Raw genomic sequence first — 23,422 nt, forward strand, 5'->3', positions numbered from 1 at the left:
GCCTTTTCTAGAAACAGACTTACAGCCAATGCCTTGTAGAACTCCAGGCTTTACTAAGTAGTGAGAATAATGTTTCCTCTTTTCCTCAGGTGGCAAGAAGCTCAGGACTACATATTATACACGCTCCGTTGTATTGTCCTCAACTGTGAATTCTTAATAAAATATTTCTCCTCTCTTCTACTACTGATTGGTTGTTTTCAGTGAATCCTAGGACTTGATTTTATTATACTGGTACTTTTGTTGTAAATAAATTGAAGACCTTCCTTGAAATAAGGACAATTATAAGTTGTTTTAAGAATTAGCAAAGAAATATGAAACCCTTCCCACCACTTGATGCAGGAATTCTCTCTCTAGCACCACTGCCAGCCTCCACCCGAGGACTCCAGTCACATGGAGCTCCTGAAGTTGCTCTGTCTCTCTGAACAGCTCTAATTACTGCAGAGTTATTAATGTTTATTGATTGTTGAGCCAAATGGATTAACAATGGTCTGTTGTTTTTGTTAAATAACAAGGCATTGGTTGTTTAAAGATGTTTCTAGCGCCTTATGTAAAAACTACAGGTTTACTACGTTTAAAATGTCTTAAGAAAACGACTTGTTTGTTGAAATCATAGATTTAAAAATGCATGGATCGAATATAACTATTAAAATGAAAACAGCAGGCTCTGTATCGTCTGTAGAGTAGTATGGCTGGAATGCAAATAATTATCCCCAGAAGAACACTATTACAACCACAGCTTAATTACGGTTTATTTGTCCTTCCCTCTTGTGATAATTGCTCACTCCTTCAGACTAAGAGATGCTGACATTTCACTAACAGCATGATCGCTTTTATTCCACACACCCCATGATTTCCTCTCATGTGAGTCCTAAGACAATGTATTCAATTGTTTGCAGGCTCTAAATTTGTTTTAATGGAATCTATGTTTATTTAGACTAATGAGTCTCTAATTTAAAAAATTAGAACAATTTTCTTTTGATATTTTTGAAATCTATTGAGTGCTGGTTAATATGTTAAGAACTTGTCAGTCCTTAAACTATACATAAAATGAAGTTTGAAAGTCAAGCCAGAAGGGCATCAGGACTTGGAGTCACAAGACTTGGATTTGAAATGGCAGCTCTATCACATACTAGCTGTGTGTGAACTTAGATGAACCAATGAATTCTTGTGAGTTGCTCTTTTTTCATTTTTAAGATAAGAGTTGGTAGTCATTCCTCTATTCAAGTCACAGGGCTGTTTTGAGGTTCCAGTGGAATCATGGCTGGCAAACTGTTCACTTAGTACACTGTAAAGTTCTTGCCAACTATCAGTCATGGTGTATGTATTCATTTATTTCAAAAACATTTGCTGAGAACATACTATGTGCCAGCCCCGGTGCTCATGCCAGAAATGTAGAGATGTTTGAGTAGAAGAGTATGATGATGATGATGATGACAAAGTTTCATAGAGTTAAATATGTACATAGTATTTCTTATATCTATGTAACAACATCAGAACATTATAATGGAGTTATGATATTTCCTCCTGTTAAGTCTTCTTTTTTTAATTGAAGTACAGTCAATTACAATGTGTCAATCTCTGGTATACAGCACAATGTCCCAGTCATGCATATACATACATATATTGGTTTTCTTATTTCCTCCTGTTAAATCTTTTCAATTTATCTTTTACTCATTTTGGAAGCAGTAATTTTATTCTAACTTTGTCCTTGATGCTTAGTGTTAACAGTTAATGCAGCTGAAAATCTGGATTTGCAAACAGGATATAATTTATGATTCTGCTATTTCTAGTAAAAAAGTCAGAATGTGGTTCATTTTTTTATTAAACTGGTGAATTTTATCAGGCTTTGTGTTTAGTTCCCAGTGTTGTCTCTGAATGAGTCTTCCTATTTTGGACTGACAGTGGGCCCAGACCAAGTTTCAAGACAAATTATCACAGAAAAAGACTTTTGAGACCTTCTGTCTCGCCTGTTTTTCAGAAGTTTATTTCAGAGTCAGAAGCAGAAATGGTAGCAGGACTCCTAGAGCAGGAGAAATGTGAGCTGTAATTCCAACAGGGCAGCAAGGAACTGAAATTACCACAGGGACAGTAAGAGACAACAAGATGATATGCCTAAGTTCAAACAATCAGCCAACAACTGATGGAGCATTTACCGCGTACAAAGCACTAGTGACGGGGATACAGCAGTGAACACAGACCTGTTAGCCCATTACTGGCGTCTAGAGAAATGAAGAAGAAGTAAGAAAAGTTAGGGGGAATCTTCTAGGCAGAGAAAACAACACTTGGGAAGACTGGGAGGTAGGAAGAACTATGGAGCCTGTAAATTACTCCTGGGTCTTGGACGTGTTCTGAGGCATCCTGTATATCTGTGCATCACTCCCAACGCCTGGTATAGTTGTTGTACACACAGAGATGAAAAACAGATATTTTAAAAATCAGTAATAAATGATGAACGCCAATGACTGTGATGCCACTGGATTAAGTGACCCTCCCAGAGCTGGCCTAGCTCTGAAACCCAGAACGTTAATATCTGATGTTTTATTTACTTTTAAAAATTTTTGGAGGGGAAGGTAATTAGGTTTGTTTATCTATCTATCATCTATCTATCTATCTATCTATTTCTTTAATGGAGGTACTGAGGGTTGAACCCAGTACCTCATGCATGATAAGCATGCACTCTACCACTGACTTGTACCCTCCCCCCCCTCAGAACATTAATATCTGCATTGGTGAAGTGTGAACCATGATATCCACTATACAGGATGCTATGGAAATATAATGAGATGATACATGGGAAAGCAGTTTTTTAAATGTGAAAGCATCATCAACACGTTCATTGTTCATCTTTGAAACAAATGGAGGGGTGGAAAGAACGTGGAAAAGAACAGCTTCAAGGAAGATTCTCCATTGGAAGGGGTCGGAATCCTGAGTATTTTCTTAGCTTTAGTTCTCAATAATATCAAAGCATGGAATGGGAATGTATCCAAAGCAAAAATAGCCACATCTGTGTTAATGTCAAAATCTCATAAACTGGACTTGGGAGAGAAAGAGAAAGCACTCAGACTGTCAGCTGGAGCAAAGGAATAGCCGTTCCCCATGACTGGAGCTCACAGGCCAGTGTACCCGAGATTCGTGCAGAAGAGAAGAAGGTGAGTAATTTTATTAAAGAACGTATTAATGATGCCAATCAGTGAGTTTGGGTAGATCCTCCACAGAATCAAACTTTTGTTTTGTTTATATGTTTATGTATCTACAGAGAGATCCATGTATTGAAATGAAACTTGTTAAAGCTTTGTTCGGTGGTTATGGGATGATATAGGAGAAACACATTATAACCTACAAAAATGTACAGAACTCTAAGAAACTGCTCTTATCTGTAATATTTTGATTGTTATACTGTTCCAGTGCCATTACAAACTCATGTGCAAGGCTTCTTAGTAACAGTCCTTTGGGAACTTTCACTAAATGGTCTTGAATGAAATCCAAGTCTCAAATTGCTTAAATGAATTGCACTCTTTTCTGAATGGTGTTGTAGTGCTGCTTCAGGATGTTAGATAATGCGATTGTGATCTGGCAGCTTTATTAATAAAGCCAAATAGGCCTTTATCTAGGATGATAAAAACAAATAGCACAGCGCTTTTTTTTTTTTTTAATGACCATTGAGATAGCCTTGGGATAATGCCATGAATTTGAGTCTGGAGAAGAAAAATTAATTATTTGGAGAGGGAACACACTCCCATATTGTTTAACTTGCTTTTTACTAAAGTACTTAAAGTATGGGAAGCAGTCAGACTATAACGATGCTCATCTCATACAGTGAGCTTAAGTAAAAGGCTCTCAGGATGCCATTAAACATAAAAGCCACTCTCTCGTTAGGGCATTTCCATATTAAAGATCCTGTAGTATTATCAGTTAATGTAATGGTCATATTACACCAAGCATAGCAAATAGGTCTCAACTCCCCTGCCAATACTAATTGATGGGTAGTGGTTGCTGGGGGTACTTTGTTGAAAAAGACTATGATGGTAAAGCCAACTCTAAAGTAAAGAGCTTGGATGTATGTGTTTGAGGGTGGAGGTGAGGGTTAGCAGCTCCTATAAAAGTGATAGTCATGGCTCTGTATTAGGGGAAAGACTGATTAAGCACAGGCCTGAGGTTACACAGTTCCTCATTTATTTACTTGTTTATCCTTCACCTCGTGAAAAAAAAAAAGACATGGAAAAAATACTGTAATATGAAGATAAAGAAATCAGAGCAAAAGGAAAGTAAGATCAAAAAGTATAATAAACATTTGGGTAAATAGTGCTGTCGGTGGACATTTAGGTTGTTTCCAATGTTCATAGCAGCACTATATACAATAGCCAAGACATGGAAACAACCTAAATGTCCTTTGACAGATGACTGGATAAAGAAGTTGTGGTATATTTATACAATGGAATATCATACAGCCATAAAAAAGAATAAAAGAATGCCATTTGCAGCAATATGGATGGACCTGGAGATTGTCATTTGAAGTGAAGTAAGCCAGAAAGAGAAAGAAAAGTACCATGTGATATCACTTATGTGTGGAACCTAAAAAAACACCACACAAATGATCTTATTTACAAAACAGAAGCAGATTCACAAACATAGAAAAAAAAACTTATGGTTACCAGGTGGAAAAGGGGATGAGAAGGGATAAATTGGGAATTTGAGATTTGCAGATACTAACTACTATTTATAAAATAGATAATAAGTTTCTTCTGTATAGCACAGGGAACAATACTCAATATCTTGTAGTAACCTATAATGAAAAAGAATATGAAAACAAACATACATGTATATGTATGTCTGAAACATTATGTTGTACACTAGAAATTGACACAGCATTGTAAACTGACTATACTTCAATTTTAATAAAGTAAAAAAAAAAGGTACAATAAATCCATTGAGAAATGCAAGCCACAAAATCGTGCACTCTTAGCAATGGGGACTTAACATCTGACTCTGAACTTGCTAATCGCCAAATTATAAATGCAAGTAATAATCATTTACATGATTCATATTGTTGAAAACATAAGGCAGGTCATACAAATAAAGTGTAAGGCAGACATTTGGGTGTAAAAGAACAGAAGTGCAACTAGAGGACATGAATTTAAATCCTAGCTCTGCTACTTAGTAGCCTTGCAACCTTCAGCAAGTTATTTACAGCTAGTTATTTAAACCTGGCTACCTCAGTGTCTTCGTTTGTAAAATTTGGATAGAGATGCTACTTCATGAATTGTTCTGAAGTTAAATTATGACGTGAGCATGCTCCTTATTTTCCCTTTGGTCACCTGGATCCATCTTGCTCACTTCTCTGCCCTGCAGACTGCACCACCAGGCTCCCTTTGCCCTCTGGCTCCCTGTTCTGCTCAGCCAACAAGCAGAGCCAACAACCTCTCCCCACCTCTTCAGTGCCAAGAGTCGAATGGTAGCTGGTCCTTTAATGACTACAGCTCCTGTTGGGCAGCTGCCTTCCGGAGCACCGACTCTCACCCAGCTCCAAGACTGATGCTTCCTCTTGTTCTTTTAGGCCTAAGAAGAGTCACAGCTTCGTGTTGTTGCTATCCCTGGGCACCTCAGGGTCATTTCTTGGTTTCCCCAACTCCATTCATACTCCTGTAAGTAGTCTCTTCATTCAATTCTCACCAGAATCCAGTGTGAGCATATATTCTGTTTCTGGCCAGGGCCCTGATGGAGACCATGAATCTTAATAACAAATGGAAGGGAGGCAGGAATAGAGTCAATTTTTGAGCCCGTACTGCAGGCCAAGCACAGAACCGGTCACTATTTATAGCAGATATTCAGTAAGTGCTGATAGATCTGAAGTAAGGGGTATGAGACAGGATAAAGGAGAACAGAATTTGCCAGAATTTGAGACACAAGACTCTGATCCTTTCCATCAGTTGACCTCCTTTCTCCAAAGTGGAATGTCAACAGAAGAAAGAGGGAGAATCAGTATTAATCAGCCCATGTAGCCTGAACAACAACAAAGTGCTGGCAGACGTAAAGTATTGTGCCAGGTTTCAACAAATCCAAAGAGAAATGGTGCAGCCAAGAGCAAGTATGTGATTTTGCTTTGTGCCATTTTAGGTACCTGTGGGTAGGGTGGAGGTGAATGGGCATAATATAATTAATGGAATGACTAGCGTGCTCACCTGCCTTGCTATTTTGGAATGATTTACAGTTTTCAAAGGATGTGCTATCAGAAAGGATGTATTTTGCCTCCTTTTCTCAAAAAAAAAAAAACAACTTTAAGAATAATAAGCAATACAGAAAGTAACAAGTATCCATGAAGTGTACTCCAGCCCAGACAAAAAAAAGGTTCATGGGGACCCAGCAAATTCTGCTGTCGTCCTTAGAAACCACTAAAGGCAGATAATTCCAAGTGCTTCTTTTACTGAAGTATCTGACACATTACTGCAGTCAGGAGGGCATCTCATCCTCTTTACTGATAGAGATCTATTTTTTCCTCTCTGTTGACACACACTTTTACAGGAGGGCAGAGATGTCTTAGATCCTTTGTGCACAAGTTGTCCCCAGTAACCAGACAGACCTTGCACAAAATAACCACAACGTAGGCGAGAACTCACAAAGAAAAAAGACGCATGAAGTGAACCGTCTAGCTTTTCTTTTCACCGTTTTCATCCTGTTTTGATTTTCAACATGTGCAAGTCATTCTGTTGCTATAAAACTGATTAAATGAAGTAAAAGAGCAAAGACCAAAAATGATGAAGTGAAGTTTTAATCCTGTACAGTTTTTTGGCATGATCAGCTTGATTATATTTGATATACACTTAAGAGTTTTGAGTTTCAGATGGAACTTTTCTTAAAAACTGTTCATGCGTCCCAGATGTGACCTAGTTTCGTTCTGGGAAATGGATGCTGAGTGTTGCACAGGCAAGTCAAACAGACAGGGCTATTTTAGGAGCCTTTAATGTAGTATATTTACAGGAGCCAAATATGTGTTTCCAGCTGGCCAGGGAGAATCTTCATTGAGCATGTACTATGGACTAAGTGCAGGACTGTGAACACAAAGGACTGGGCCTGATCTTGAGGAGCTCATAAGCTAGGCAACAAACATGACACGCTGTAAAAGAAAGCAAATGTAAAAGTAAAGCCAAAGCATAACACATGCAAATATTAGAAGCTGGAGAAAGGTAGAGAAGCACTACATAAAATGTAGCCAGTGTCTGTCTGTCTGTCTGTCTGTCTGTCTGTCTGTCTTTTTTTTTTTTTTTTTTGTCTCAGGAGAGTTAAAGGAATGTTTCACAGAAGAGGTAGAATCAGAGCAAATTCTAAAGTTGTAACTGTGCTTTGGAAGTTCTCTGCAGTTAAGAAATGACCTATTTATGGACCAGTGGGTTTATGGTTCACTTGGATTGATGATAAAACAGATGGAAAGTGCTTAGGATAAGGTTGGGCATAAAGTAAGAATAATTAAGTGCTTTCTCTCTCCTCTTGTATTTTTTAAATTGAGGTAAAATTCACAGAACATAAAATGCAGCATTTCCATCATTTTATTTTTCTGTTTCTTATTGAAGTATAGTTGATTTATAATGTTGTTAGTTTCTGGTGCACATGTACTATATATATATATATATATATATATATATATATATATATATATATATATATATATATATATGTATGTATGTATGTATATATATACACACACACACACACACAGTCTTTTTCCTATTTTTTTATCATAGTTTATTACAAAATATTGAATATAGTTCCCTGTGCTATACATTAGGACCTTGCTGTTTATCTGTTTTATATATATAGTAGTTTGTATCTGCAAATCCCAAACTCCTAATTCTTCCCTCCCCACTCCCTTTCCCCTTTAGTAACCATAAATTTGTTCCCTATGTCTGTGAGTCACCCTTTCCATCATTTTAAATTGTACAATTCAATAGTGTTTACACAATGTTTTACAAGCATAACCATTATCTAATCTCAGATTACCTTCATCCTCCTCCAAAGAAATGCTGTGCCCATTGACCAGTCATTGGCCATTCCCCTCCCCCTCTAGCACCTAGCAATGACGAATCTGCCTCCTGTCCCTGTGGATTTGTCTGTTCTGGGCATTTCATGTAAATACAGTCATACGATACCTGTGGCTTCTTTCACTTAGCATAACGTTTCCAAGGTTCACCCAAGTATTAGCATGAATCAGTACTTCCTTCCTTCATCTAGCTGAATCCCATCATACGCAAAATACCATGTTTGGTTGTCGATTCATCTGCTGGTGGACACTGGGTTGATTTACCTTTTGGCTATTGTGAATACTATTGCTATGAACATTTGCATACAAGTTTTTCTTTAAACACTTGTCTTCAATTCTTCCGGGTATATACCTAGGAGTGGGATTGCGAGGTCATATGCTAATTCAATATTTAACTTTTTGAGGAACTACCAAGCTGTATTTCCACTGTGGATGCACCATTTTACATTATTACCAGCAATGTATAAGGGTTTTAATTTCTCCATACATCACCAACACTTGTTATTTTCTGTTTTGTTTTGTTTTGTTTTTGCCTGTAGCCATCCCAGTGGAGGTGAAAGTGGTATCTTGTGGTTTTCATTTCTATTTCCCTAGTGACTGATGATTTTGAGCATCTTTATATGAAATATCTTCCATTAAAATATCTTCTTTGGAGAAAGCCTTTTCAGATACTTTGCCCATTTTTAAATTGGATTGTTTGATCTTTTTGTTGTTGAATTGTAAGTTATTTATACATTATGGATACAAGTCTCTTAACAGATAGATGATATGCAAATATTTTCTCCCATTCTGTAATTGTCTTTATTTAACAGATAATGTCCTTTGATGAACAAAAGTATTTTTTTTTAATTTCTCTAATGTCTGAGTTATCTATTTCTTCTTATGTTGCTTGTGTTTTTGATATTATATTTAAGAAACCATTGCCTAATCCAAGGTCATCAAGATTTATACCTATGTTTCCTTCCAAGAGTTGTACAGTTTTAGCTGTTCCATTTAGGTCTTTGATTCATTTTGAATTGATTTTTTATATGCTGTGAGGTAGAGATCCGAATTCATTCTTTTGTGGATATTCAGTTGTCCCAGCACCATTTGTTGAAAAGATTATTCTTTCCCTCATTGAATGGTCCTGGTACCTTATCAAAAATCAAATAACCACACGTGGCTGGGTTTATTTCTGGACTGTGAATTATATTCCATTGATCTATACATCTATCCTTATGGTAGCACCACAGTATTTTGGTTATGGTAGCTTTGTAGTAAGTTTTTAAATAGAGAAGTATGAAGAATTTTGTTCTTCTTTTTCAGTATTTTGGATATTGGTATCCCTTGCAATTACAGATGAATTTTATAATCAGCTTGTCTAGTCTTCAAAAAGACAGAATTTGATAGAGATTGAATTGAATCTATAGATCAATTTGAAGAATATTGCCTCTTATCAATATTAAGTCTTCCAAATTATGAATATGGAATATCTTTCCATTTATTAAAGTCTTCTGTAATTCTTTCAAAAATGTTTTTCACATTCAGTGTACAAGTCTTACACCTCCTTGGATAAATTTATTACTAAGTATTTTATTCATTTTGATGCTATTTTAAATTGAACTGTTTTAGTCTTTTTTTTTCAGATTGCTCATCATTGGTGTATAAAAATACTATTATAAGATTTTTACATGTTGATCTTACTTCCTGCAACTTTGCTGAATTCCTTTATTAGCTCTGTGATATATATGTATTTTATGTCATCTGTGAATGGAGGTAGGTTTGCCTGTTCCTTTTCAATTCAGATGCCTTTTACTTCTTTTTTCTGGGCTTGTTGCCCTGCCTTCCAGTACAATGTCGAATAGAAGTGACAAGAGCAGACATTCTTGTCTTATTTCTGATCTTGGCAGGGGTAGGGGAGTCGGGGTGGGGATCTTTCATTCTTTCACATTGAGTGGGATTTTCTTTCATGGCCTTACCATATTGAGCAGTTGCCTTCTATTCCTAGTTTTCTGAGTAATTTTATCATGAAAGATTGTTGAATTTGAATTTTTGTCTATTTCTTTTCTGCATCAATTGAGATGACTGTGTGAATTTTTACTTTCCTTCTGTTAATATGGTGTAATAGATTGATTCCTTTCTATATGTTGAACCACTCTTGCACTCCTGGGATAAGAATCCCACCTGGTCATGAGGTGTAATCCTTTTAATACGATGCTGGATTTAGTTTGCTAATATTTTGTCGAGGATTTTTGCAAATATATTCATAGGTGTATTGACCTATAGTTTTCTTTTCTTGTGATGTCTCTGTTTGGTTTTGATATTAGAGTAATGCTGGCCTCATTGAATGAGTTAGGAGGTGTTCCTTCCTTTTCTATTTTTTGGGTGAATTTGAGAAGGATTGATATTATTAAAAGATTTGGTAGACTCTGCCAGTGAAGCCATCCAGTCCTGCATTTTTCTTTTTTGGATGCTTTGTTTATTGATTCATTCTCCTTGTTTTTAGGTCTATTCAGATTTTCTATTCCTTCTTGATTCAGTTTTGGTAGTTTGTGAGTGTGTAGCTTGTGCGTTTTGAGTAACTTGTTCATTTCATCTAGATTATCTAATTTGTTGGTATTACAAACATTTACAGTATTCTTTTATAACCATATTTATTTCTATAAAGTCAGTAGTAAATTTCCATTTCATTTTTTTAAATTTTAGTAATTTGAATCTTTTTTTCTTGCCTAGTAGAACTAAAGGCTTGGCCATTTTGTTGATTTTTTTTTAAAGAACCAACTTTTATTTCGTTTATTCTGTCATTTTTCTATTTTCTGTTTCACTGATCTCTACTCAGACCTGCACTATTTCTCTTCTGCTTGCTTTGGATTTAGTTTTCTCTTTCCTTTGCTACTTTCTTAGTAAAATTAGGTTATTAAGATTTTTTTTTAATATAGGTATGTAGAACTATAAATTCCCCTCCAACCACTGCTTTAACTGCATCCCATTAAGTTTTGGTGTGTAATTTTCTTTTTAACTCATCTCACAGTACCTTCTAATTTCTTGTGATTTTTTTCTTTGACCCATTGGTTGTTTAAGAGTATGTTGGTTAATTTCCACATATTTGTGAATTTGCCATTTCTCCTGTTTTCTTCCTTCCTTCCCACCTTCCTTCCTTCTTTCTTTCTTTAAAAAGGATTTTTTTATGTGTCATAGAACAATAAATATGAGATCTACTCTGTTAACAAACTTCAAGAGCACAGTACTGTAATGTCATATGTTAATTATAGACAGAGTGTTGTACAGCAGGTTTCTAGAACTTAATCATATTGCATAACTGGAACTTTATACCTATTGAACAGCAACACCCCATTTCCCCCTCCCTCCAGCCCCTGACAATCACCATTCTATTCTCTGTTTCTAAGAGATTGACCATTTAAGATACCTCCTGTAAGGGAAATCAATCAGTATTTATCATTCTGTGACTGGCTTATTTCACCTAGCATAATACCCTCCAGGTTTATCCATACTGTCACAGATAGAAGAATTTCCATTTTTTTTAAGACTGAACAGTAATCCATTGTATGTATACACCACATTTTATTCACTCATCTTCTGATAGACATTTAGGTTGTTTCTATATGTTATTTATTATGAATAATGCTGCAGTGAACATGGGAGTATATGTATGTCATTGTGATTCTGATTTCAATACTTTTCAATATGTACACCAAGTGGGATTTCTGGATCATATGGTAATTCTAATTTTAATTTTTTTGAGGAATCTTTATACTATTTTCCATAAAGGCTGCACTATTTTAAATTTTACATGTACCAAAATTGTATGAGTTCTAATTTCTCCACATCCTCACCAACACCAACATTGTGTGTGTATGTGTGTGTATACGCATACATACATATACACTCTATGTTATATAGTGTATATGTTGTACATATATAATGTATATGTATGTAATGTATATATACATTGTACTATATATATACACACATTGTATATAGGATATACTATCCTAACAGGTATCAGGTGTTAGGTGGTATCTCATTGTGGTTTTGATTTGTATTTCTCTGATGATTAGTGATGCTGAGCATGTTTTCATATACCTGTTGGCCATTTGTGTGTCAGTTCACTTTCTTTGCCCATTTTTTAGTCAAGTTATTTGTTTTTCTGCTGTTGAGTTGTAGGAGTTCCTCGTATATTTTGGACACTAATCCCTTATCAGATACATGGTTTTAAAATATTTTTCCCACTCTATCGTTTGTCTTTTAACTCTGTTGTTAAATTGTTTCCTTTGCTGTGCAGGAGCTTTTTAGTTTGATTGCTTGTGTAATTTTGCTTTTGTTGCTTGTGTTTTTGGTGTCTGATGCAATGCAAGAATCATTGTCAAACCCAATGTCACGAGCGTTTCTTCTATGTTTTCTTCTAAGACTTTTACAGTGATTTCTCATTTTATTCCACTGTGGTCAGAGAGGATAGTTTGTATGGTGTCAGTCTTTCAAAATATATTGAGATTTAGTTTGTGGCCTAATATATGGTCTTTTGCAGAGAATGTTCCATGCGCATTTGAGAAGAATGTGTATTCTGCTTTTGTTGGGTTCAATGTTCCTTATATGTCTCTTAGATCTAGCTGGCTCATAATGTTGTTCAAGGCTTCTATTTTGCTGTTGATCTTCTGTCTAGTTGTTCTACCCATTATTGAAAATGCTGTATATAAGTGTCCTACTATTATTGTTGAACCATCTGTTCTTCCCTTTGTCAGTTTTTGCTTCACATATTTTGGGGCTCTGTGTGTTTATACTTTATGTATCTTCTTGATGGATTGATCCATTTATGTAATGCCTTCTTTGTCTGTTATAACATTTTTTCTTAAACTCTGTTTTGTCGGGTATTACTATAGCCAATCCAGCGGTTTTTTGGTTACTGTTTGCATGGAATCTTTTTTTCATATCCCTTAATTTTCAGACTAGCTTATCTTTGAATCTAAAGAGAGTCTCCTATAGACTGCATATGGTTGGATCATGGTTTTTAATCCATTCTGCCATTTTTTTGCCTTTTGATTGGAGTTTTAATTTCATTTACATTTAATGTAGTTAAGGAATAGTCTATTTTGTATATATTCTCTGTTGTCTTATATTTTTCTTGTTTCTTAATTCTTTGATTACTTCCTCCTTTTGTGTTAAATATGTATTTTCTAGTATACCATTTTGATTCCTTGCTCATTATTTTCCTATACATTTTTAAGTTATTTTCTTAGAGGTTGCCCTGGAGATTACAATTAACATTTTAATTTTTAGCAATCTGGTTTGAATTAGTATCAACTTAGCAATAATTAAGTAAAAAATGTTTGCTCCTGTACGATTCCATCTTTCCCTTTGTGTTGTTATTGTCATAAATTATTTTTATACAGGTGTACCCATCAACCATAGACTTAAAATTATTATTTTTGCAGTTTTCTTTAAGTCAGGTAGGAAAAACAAGGAGTTACAAAGTAAAAATACATTAATATTGACTTTTTATTTACTTATGTTTATTTCATATCTGTTTACCTTTACTGCTTCTCCTATGTTTTTTACCTTTCCTTCTCATTCATTCCATTGTTCCTTTGTTCACTCTGTCCTTGTTTCTTATTTTCATTTCTAGAACATTGGTAGAAAAAAAGAGAAATTTGTATTTTAATATTATCCTAAATTGGGAAGCTTATAATGTTCCTGGTGATTAATCCTTTCTCTTATCTTTGCCACTTACATGGTGTGTTGCAAATATGTCTCTGTGTTATTTATTTGCCTTTTTCTTACACAAGCCCAGCATCCCCAGTTAGATGGCAAGGTGTAGTAAGGAAGAACACTCTCTGCCTTATATTTCTCCACATTTTCAGTGTCAAAGGAAATGTCCTATCTATAGGAGATACTTAATATGTGGTTGTTGATGTCCTAAATAGCCTGCCTCCTTTCTTCAGGCAGGCAAGCTACTATAATCCCCATCAACAATAAGAAAACTGAGACCCAAGAGAGTTCAGGAACTTGACCAAGGTAATAATAAGAAGGGGAGAAAAGCATGTTCTTCTGGGCTTTGTACCCAGCATTGATTTTCAGGCAGCTTGCCTTAGTTATCTCTGACAAGCCTGCAACAAGCTTTCCCACCACTAGCACCAACTTCTGGCAACAGGCAGTACTTGTAATGAATATCCGACTGAGACAGCATTCAGTTTGAGATGCCTATCTGTTCCTTTTGAATCAACACTGAAAGCAAATGAAATAGAATTGTTTCCCACAGACTTCCTGAGCAGTAGAGAGAAACATTTGAACCTTATTCTCAACTGAAGGACAGTATTTGTGAGGGTGGCTGTGCCTACGAGTCACAGTGAACAACTTCAAGTAAAACTGGGAACGCAGCATGACCATAGTTCGCTCTTCTCAAAGCTTGTCTTCTCAGCCCACAGACCTCCTTGCTTAGTCTGGGGAACAGCATGGGGTAGTAGATGAGGCTTTTTGTGTCAAAAAAGAAGTTTTAGTTCTGGGCTCTCTGCCATCCACAGTGCAACTTTGAACAAGTTGTTTCCTCATTTGCAAAAATAAGGATAGTTGCAAGGATTAATCTGAATTGTGTATGTGGTGGTGCCTGGAATAGAAGAAATTAATGTTGACTTTCTTTCCATCTATAGGCCCCTCTCAATTCTCCACTGTCGCCAACCCTCCCTTCACATTATCCAGTGTCCTCATTCTCTCTGCTTCCAATCCCTCATAAAATAAATGGGCTAATAAACATTATCACCTGAAGTGTAAATGGCTATTAGGTTCAATATTTTGGTTTTTACTGGAGTGTTATTATTTTAACACAGGACTAAAATCCAATGTCCAAGGGATGAAATTATAATTAAGAAATGTAACCTGCTTTGGTCACAGAAATTCAGCCTTACTAACCAGAATTCCCCATAAAATGGAGCAGGGCTTCTTTGAGAAATGGCTGGTTCCAGGATAGGGGCAGGAACGTACAAAGGGAACCTGGAACATCAACGTCTTGTATCTGGAAGTGCTGAAAAAATAGCAAAAGTGCAGAAAGGACACACAACCCAACTTGACAGGGTCCCCACGGGTTCAACTGGGGACACCTTGATTATTTAAAAAATGGTAACAAGAATTGATTGTATCATATTGAATAAAAATACACTTATGAGTCTATATTTATACTTTAAAAGTTAAAGGTGGGTGTGGAGAGAAGAGGAAAAACCTTTTTTAAAAAAACAGAATAATGTTAGCTAACAGATGTAAAAGGAATAATGGAAGAAGAAAACCACCATTTTGTGATCACCATGTGTAATTATTATTAATTAATTATTATTAATTCAGGCAATAATTAACAATGGATGCTAAAAGCATTTGGTGACAAACTTTCAAGGAACCACATATTTACAGAGTCTCAAATTATTTAGTAATTATAATGGAAAATATCTTTAAAACGGAGAAATCTGGCCATCACTCTCCTAACCAAATGATAAAATTTAACATCTCCCATAAATGGACAGTCCAGTGTCATGTTCCTGCCAATGTGATGCACTGAGCTCACAACATAAGCTCTACTAAAAATGGTTAAACCAATCTGATCATGAGAAAACAATCTGATAAATCTTTCTGGACTCGATTATTCAAAAATGTTGCTCTCGTGAAATATCACACACACATACACACAGGCCGGAGGACTGACCTAGATGAGAGGAGACTAAAGCAACATGGCAGTAAACACAATGCATGATCGTTGATTCCTGGATTTTTGGATGCCAGAAGAGGGAAAATAATTGGGGACAATTAGGTGCATTTAAAGAAGAATTGCTTATTAAATAATAATATTGTACCAGTGTTAAGTTTCCCAAGTGTGATAATTATATGTGGTTATGTAAGAGAATGTCCTTATTCTTAGAAGATTTATGCTGAATTATTTAAGGGTAAAGGTTAATTATTTTGGTTACTATTGAAATATATATATATTTATGGACAGGAGAGAGAGAGAATGAATATGACAACTATAAGCTAAAAAAAAATTTGAACATTAAAAAACACTCAAGAGTAGGCCAGTTAGGAGACCAGAGACATGACAACTACTCAACGTGTAATATTAATCCAGATCCTAATTAGTTCAAGGACATTATTGAGGCAAAACTTGACTGAGGTCTGAGAATTAGATGTATCAATGTTAATTTCCTTATTTTTTGGTAGTATTGTGCTCATACAGATGATGTCCTTATTTATAAGAAATAAATGACTCAGAAAAAAAAAAGAGTAGACCAGTTATTTAATCCAAATAACTGCTTAATTATCCTTCGGAAAAATCATATGACGTTTATAGGAAAAACTGTATTCGATATAGTAGGTCAAACTTGTTTTCAAACAAAAAATGTACAAAGCTCAATCCATTCAAGGTCTCTCAGTCATCTCTTGTAGTCACTCGCCTCCAGTCAGCAGATTCTCCAGTCAGCAACAATTCATTTCACTCACAGAGACACGATGGCTTCACTTGCCTCACAGCGTTGAACAAAAAGAATCTTGACTGCCTGAGGAAATATTTCAGCAGCAAAGGAAAATACAGAAACAATAATGACTGAAGAACTGTACATGCTATATTTTATTTTGCAATGGTTATATTTTAAAAAATCAGTTCTTACCACAAAACACACGGACACACACACACACACAAACACACACACAAGAACACAAGGAAATTTTTGGAGGTGGTAGCTATGTTTAGAATCTTGGTTTCTTTGATGGTGTCATGAGTATACACCGGTGTCCAAACTCATCAGTATGTATGTATTCGATGTGCACAAATTTTTGTATATCAATTATATGTCAATGAGGCTTAAAAAAATTAGTTCTGATCTCCCCTAGGAGAATTCTCCTCTTCACACCTGGAAAGAAATGTTCTAAAGTATGCGATTTATTTGTTATATGATCAGTTTCTTCATCTGTAAAATAAAAATTAAAAGTGTTATCTATCTTGTCAGATTGTTGAGGACACGCAAATTAGCCAAGATGAAGCACTTAGAATAGTGCAAGGCACCCACGCTATACATTGTAGCTGTTAGTAGTATTGTTGTTGTAGTTCTTTATAGCCTCAGGATCTGCCACAGGTCTTTCCTAGCATTTCTTTTGTTTGTACAGCCCAACTTGTTATTGCTCATAGTTAGATAGCACCCCCCCACCCCGCCTTCTTCTGTCCTTAAATGATCCGATAAATTTCTTTTAGCATTTTGGTATTTTAAGATGCATTATATTTTAAGTTATATTATCTAACACGTGGAGAATGAGCAACATATTACATTTCCTCAGGCAAAAATCACTTTAATGTATTTTCAATTGGTAAACACGTGGAAGTTTCAGAATGCTATGTTTAGCCATGATGGTTTCAAAGATAATTTTCTCAAGCTATAATAAAATATAAACAGTATTCCTAACACAGTGATCCATGTCATTCTTGGAAATCACACTCTTATTATTATTTCTATGAACCTTGTCTTGTGAATGTGATCGTATTCATTTTCCATTTTTATAATGTAAATTAAAGAACTTCTCATTTTAAAATATTAATTATCAATATCGTTGAAAACAACAGGAGGTACCATGGGTAGTTAAACTGTAAAGTTAGATTTTGCTTGCTTTTTAGAGACAAACATCTGTGGATTAAGTGATTAGCCACTATGTGTCTGTGTTTAGATTTTATTTTAAAAATCTGCTTACGTGGATTAGAAGGATTTTTGTATGGAAGAAACAGGTCACCAGCAGAATGAGGAATAAGGATCATCTCTTTTAACAGAGCGTAAAATGATGACATGTCTTGTGATTCCCTTAGAGAAACTGAGACAGAAATTACAGGGGGGATTTATATGTTTAAGTGATACTTTAGGCTGGTTACATTATCAGTACATTTTACTAAATGTTTATTTTGGTTACCTGTTGTTTTTAGGTTTTGGAAAATTTTGTTTTTGAAAACATATCTTGCTGTTAAAGTTTCTTTCTCATCTCAGTTCCTTAGGATAATATAAAATAATTATGTCCAGTTTTATTTGACTTAGCACTTTGGGGTGAGTTTAAATTATGCTTAATAAATGAAATGGTTATATTTATTTTCACTCAATAAATGACAAACTAAACATTCCTTCCCATCAGTTTAAAAGACTATTGATAACATCACGTGCATTGTGGTTAATCTTTTGTAGCTTTTGTTCCCCCAGGAACCCCAGTCATAATTCCTCCGAGGCAGCGTTTGTCTAGTTATTTGACACCAAGCTCCTATGTGAAATTATAACAGTGTGGAACTACAACTCCTTTTCCATTTTGGCACCTTCTCAATGCAAGAGCCAAGGATGCTAACATTCTTACTCTGTGACCATTTTAAGTTTGTGGTTATGATTCTATTGACCCAGTTTGCAGCATTATCTATCCATGCTTTTTCTGAAACCACACTTTACCATTCTGAGTGATGCCACCCCCATCTCCACCCAAAATGATGTGGGCATTACTGCTGCTTAGAGGATACTGTGATGTGATGCCCAGATCCCAACATGTGGGAGTGCTGTTGGCAGACAGCCATCAGCCATCAGTCTTTGTGAACTCCCTTGGCTGTCATGTCCTTTCCAAGACAGCCCGCATCCAAGAACTCATCAACATGGAGGCATAAAGACCAAGACCCTTCATCCAAATTTGGGCAGCTTGGAAGGGCCAGTCCCCGGGGGTTGGTAGGGACTTTCACTAGGACTGAACCACAGCCGGCTTTTTCCCTCTGCACACTTCTGCTTCCTTTCCTTCCCTTCTACGGCTGTTATTCCCAAGAGCATTTCTTAACAAACTGCCTGCGTGCTAATCTCCATCTCAGAGTCTACTTCCAGCAGTTTTTTTTTCTTACAGTGTAAATTTAAAGTCCCTTGCATTGAAGATGTACAAACATCAGTGACAGAGATGCCTTCACCCTTGATTCGAACTTGAACTTGGCTTGAACTTCTCCATGGACAGCTCAACAGGTTAGTGATAACATCACTTGTAAGCACGGAACTAAAATGTATTAAAAGGCAGTTTCATTAAGTGATATAAAAGTTATTCAACTTAAGTCTATAAAAGCCCCAGGAGCAAAATTCTCAGTGTCATGTACAGTCTCCAAATGAGTATTAATTTCATAACAAGAATCAGTTCCTGGCCAGTGTGAAGTATTCCCTTCTATACACAGTGGGGGTAGTCACATCCTTGATCCCCTTTGTCCACTCTCTACCTCAGTAGTCACCAGGGCTGAAAATACCCGGGGATGAAGTCTATCCTAACCCCATCACCCGAAAGTTCAGACCCTCTGTGTGCCCAAGTCAATTATGTCCAAGACTGTCTCTTTATCAGAAAGCTAAAGCTCACCCACCGTTAGTGTTTGGGATTAGTCTTGCTTCCCTAAACCCAGTACAGTATTTAATAGAGCTAGGCACTTGCACCAACTGTGATCACAGGCCTAAGAACTAGAAGCCATTTTAAAAATGTCGATTTTTGTCATCATCTCTGTTCCCTCGGGCTCTGCCTAGGGCTTGTAAGTCCCCTTTGCTTGGACATTCTTATTCCAAAGCTCCCAGATTCTGAAAACTGTCACAATCTAGAAGTGTCTCTTGTTGCACTTAACTGACTGTGGATCTTGATGCTGATCGGATGCAGATCCTCTGTGTGGGGGCCCAAAACTTTGCTTCAGGAATGAATGTGTTGCTGGTGAGCTCCGCCAGACTGTTTGCTGCTGACATGGTCGCTCTGCTAGAATGGCAGCTCTTTCTAAATGTCTAGATCTGTGCCTGTCCAGACCAGGGTTCTCTTCTAGCTAGTGTCCACCCTCAGCCATGCCAGGTATCTAGATATCAGCAGGTAAGACCTTAGACTTCTCCATTTTTTCACTCTGTTACTTGTATGTGCAAGGCACAGATTTCCTCTTTGCAAGTAAAGCCTACTACAGTTCTTTTTAAGGTACCAAATCAGGGATTCTCTCCTTTTATCACAAATCTACTTACAGGCCAGTTCAGAGCTTAAAATCTTATCTTGACTTGTCTTTCTCTTAAAATTTTTTTGTTTTATTTTAAAAAGGTAATACTAGTTCATTTTGGTAAAATAGGAAGATAAAAAATTAATAATAACCACTGTGAATAACCTCTACCAATATTTTAATATATCATCTTTGTTTTTTTTTAAATGAGGGCAGACACATACAGACACACACCTTAAGACATACATACAGTGTAAATAATAGCTAAAATAGATTGAGCAACTATTATGAGCTAGGATTTCTGTTAGGCATTTTATATGCATTTGGTCTTCACCGCAACCATGTGAGATTATGTGACCAGAACTGCTGTTTTTGTTTTTGTCTGCAGGCATCCATCTCCCCTACTCCATCTGCATGTGGCAACTGCCCCATAATTTCGACTTGGGTCTGCAGTCCTGGTGGGGCACGCAGTCCAGGTGTTTTATCCTCTTCTGACAAAGGGTTGGACACATAGCCCATGACTGACCAATCAGATGCCCTTCCTGGAACATGAATCTTGAACAAAATGACTCGGAAAAACTTGCAACCATTTTATCATATTCATCTGGGTGGTGCTCTCCTGAAAAGACTTCCCATAGTTGTTGCTCCCTAGATCTGGTGAGCTGCTCTGGGACCTGCCCTTTCCCATGCGGAGTTCTTTAGATCTTTCTCTGAATTTGTGAGATTCCTATACCCTTGCAACAACATTGTTTTTCATAAAGTTACCAGCTTTGATTTCTCCAACTTACCACCAAAAAAAATCTCTAACCAAGAAATACAGAAGTATTATTGTTTACAGAGATTGAAACTGACTTACTGAGATTACGTGACTTGCCCAAGATCATCCAGGCAATATAAAGACATATCACTAAAGTTTCTGCTTAATTTTAATCAACTCTCTTCTCAGTCTCTCTATATAGATATATAGATGTGTGTGCTTTCTTATATGTATTCTTCCACAGTTGAGATACAGTTATATTCACAATTTTAATTATTTTCAGCCTTTAGTTTGCCACATGATACAATCACTGTAGAAAATTTCAAAATTACTGTAAAGTACAAAGAAGGTAAAACTTACCCATTATTCCAAAACCTAGATATTCAACATTACTATTCACACTTTTTGTTTATTTCCTTTAGCCTTTCTCTCATATACACATACATACACATGCACAGGCATACACAAATAGGGAGATATATATATATATGTAGAGAGAGAGAGAGAAAGAGAGAGGCATACTGTATGTACAGATTTGTATCATCACTTTTTAATTTTAATACTATTTTGTAAGCATTTTCCTGAGTAATTAAACTTCCTTCAAAATATTTTAAGAACTACAAGTTATTCATTGTATGGATATATCATAATGTAGTTAATCACTCCTCTTTTAGACATTTGATGGCTGTTTCTTTTTTTTTTTTTTTTTGGCTTTGATAAATAGCACTGTAATCAACAACTTTGTTGGCATCTGACTTTCTTAGAATAGATTGTAGAAGTAAAATTATTGGCTTAAAGGCTTTGAATATTTGAAACGTTCTTGATATCTATTCTCAAAAACTTTTCAGAAAGATTGTGCCAATTTACAATTCCACAGCTAGTGCTTAAAAGTTAGTTTTATTCGATTCTCCAAATATGGATGCCAACTTTTAGAAATGAATGCCAATAGTTAGAAAATGACAACCTGCTTTGTCTTAGGTATTTCTTTTAATACTTTCTTTCCTGGTATAGTGTAATGGAAGCTAATTTTCTAATTAAAAATTAAAATTCTTGTTTCAGTTGTATATGAAAGTGCACTTCACTCTCTTCAACATTTTTTTGTTTTATTTCAATGATTCATGCCTTGCATTTTCTAAGTTTTCATATTTGTTTGAAATATTTGTGTTTCTTCTCTGAATTCATGACATGTGCTTTACATATTTTCCCATGGGATCTAGGATCATGAAGTGAACTGGGCATCCTTCCCTGAGGATCTGTTCTGTTTGTTCAAAGCCCAGAAGGACAATTCAATTGCCCCTTAGGTACTCTTAAATATTTAGAGTAGTTTAATCACCTGTGGCACTTAGTGATAAGTGTTCTCATACACTTCTAAGCATATATGATTGTAGTAACTCATATTTGCAAAGGAGTTTTCAATTCTACATCTATTATCAATTTTGCCCCTGTGAGGTGGGCAGGTCAGCATCTTTAGCATTATTAAGAATGTGGAGGTTGGGTTCCACAGGTGAAAGCTGTCAATAGCTACTTGGGAGCCAGGTCAAGATTCAGACCAGGTCTTCAATTCCTACATGTTTTGCTTTTCCTTAAGTCATATTACTAATGTTGCTAGTGTCCAGAAATATAAAATGATTCCACACAGGGTAAGAAAGTTCTGGAATAATGTTAAGGGACCCAATTGCAAATGCATGTACTGTATTTTTAGAATGATAACGATTTACATTTGGGGACTTTTAATTGCAGTCATCCATCAGTTTTAAACTTTCAATGTCTAAATATAAAGATTCAGTAATATGAATGAGCCAGCTGCATTTTTACACAGTGCATGAACTGATGAGTTTATGAATGAGTTAAGAGATGAAAATCAACAGCAAGAGTAATAATATTCCGGCCCACTTCAATAGCCTAAGCTATACCTCAGAAAGTTTCCAATTTTACACCACTCCTCCCCCAAGAACATTCTCAGAAAAGACAGGTTTTCAATAGCTACAGGAAAATAGGAAGCACTGTACATTGATATCGTCCATTTTTTTAATTTAAGTATAGTCAGTTACAATCTGTCAATTTCTGGTGTACAGCATAAAGTCCCAGTCATGCACATATATACATATATTCATTTTCATAGTCTTTTTCATTAAAAGTTACTACAAGATATTGAATATAGTTCCCTGTGCTATACAGAAGAAATTTGTTTCTTTAATCTATTTTTATATATAGTGATTAACATTTGCAAATGTCAAACTCCCAAATTTATCCCTTCCCTCTTCCATATTTTTTGAAACCTAAAGGATTATTTCATTTTTCATTTTCCTGCCTGAAAATAGTCTTCCCTTTTGCCCCATATAAAATTAGAACTGTCCATGGTTTGTGATCTTGTGAGAGCTTAATTTAAGCAGCTTTATGGTACTTTTCCCCCCATGGTAAACACATTTCTTTGGCATATCTGCAAATTAAAAAATCCTTTTCCAATGAGTGCCTAGAAAAAAATCAGTTCTCCCTATCTCGAGTGGTTTTTATTTATGGGTAGGATCTATTTCTGCAGACTTTATGGAAGCAGAACGTGTGTCTCCACAGGTGTAGCCAGGAGCTGCCCTACCCGCGAGGAGGGAGGCGGGAAGATGCCCCAGTCCGCCCTTCATACCCTTGGACCCGGATGCCGCTTCTG

The 23,422-nt window shown here is 35.9% G+C and overlaps 1 long non-coding RNA gene across 1 annotated transcript; it reads left to right on the forward strand.

Annotated features, from left to right (window-relative positions):
- Nucleotides 1-2,713: 2,713 nt before the first annotated feature.
- LOC116668029 lies at nt 2,714-23,406 on the forward strand. Its single transcript, XR_004325075.1, has 5 exons — nt 2,714-3,149; nt 5,555-5,642; nt 18,908-19,020; nt 20,392-20,660; nt 23,332-23,406. It is a non-coding gene; the product is annotated as an uncharacterized LOC116668029 (long non-coding RNA).
- The last annotated feature ends 16 nt before the right edge of the window (nt 23,407-23,422 follow it).

Source organism: Camelus ferus, chromosome 13 (assembly GCF_009834535.1).
Source record: "Camelus ferus isolate YT-003-E chromosome 13, BCGSAC_Cfer_1.0, whole genome shotgun sequence".
Taxonomy (NCBI): Eukaryota; Metazoa; Chordata; class Mammalia; order Artiodactyla; family Camelidae; genus Camelus; species Camelus ferus.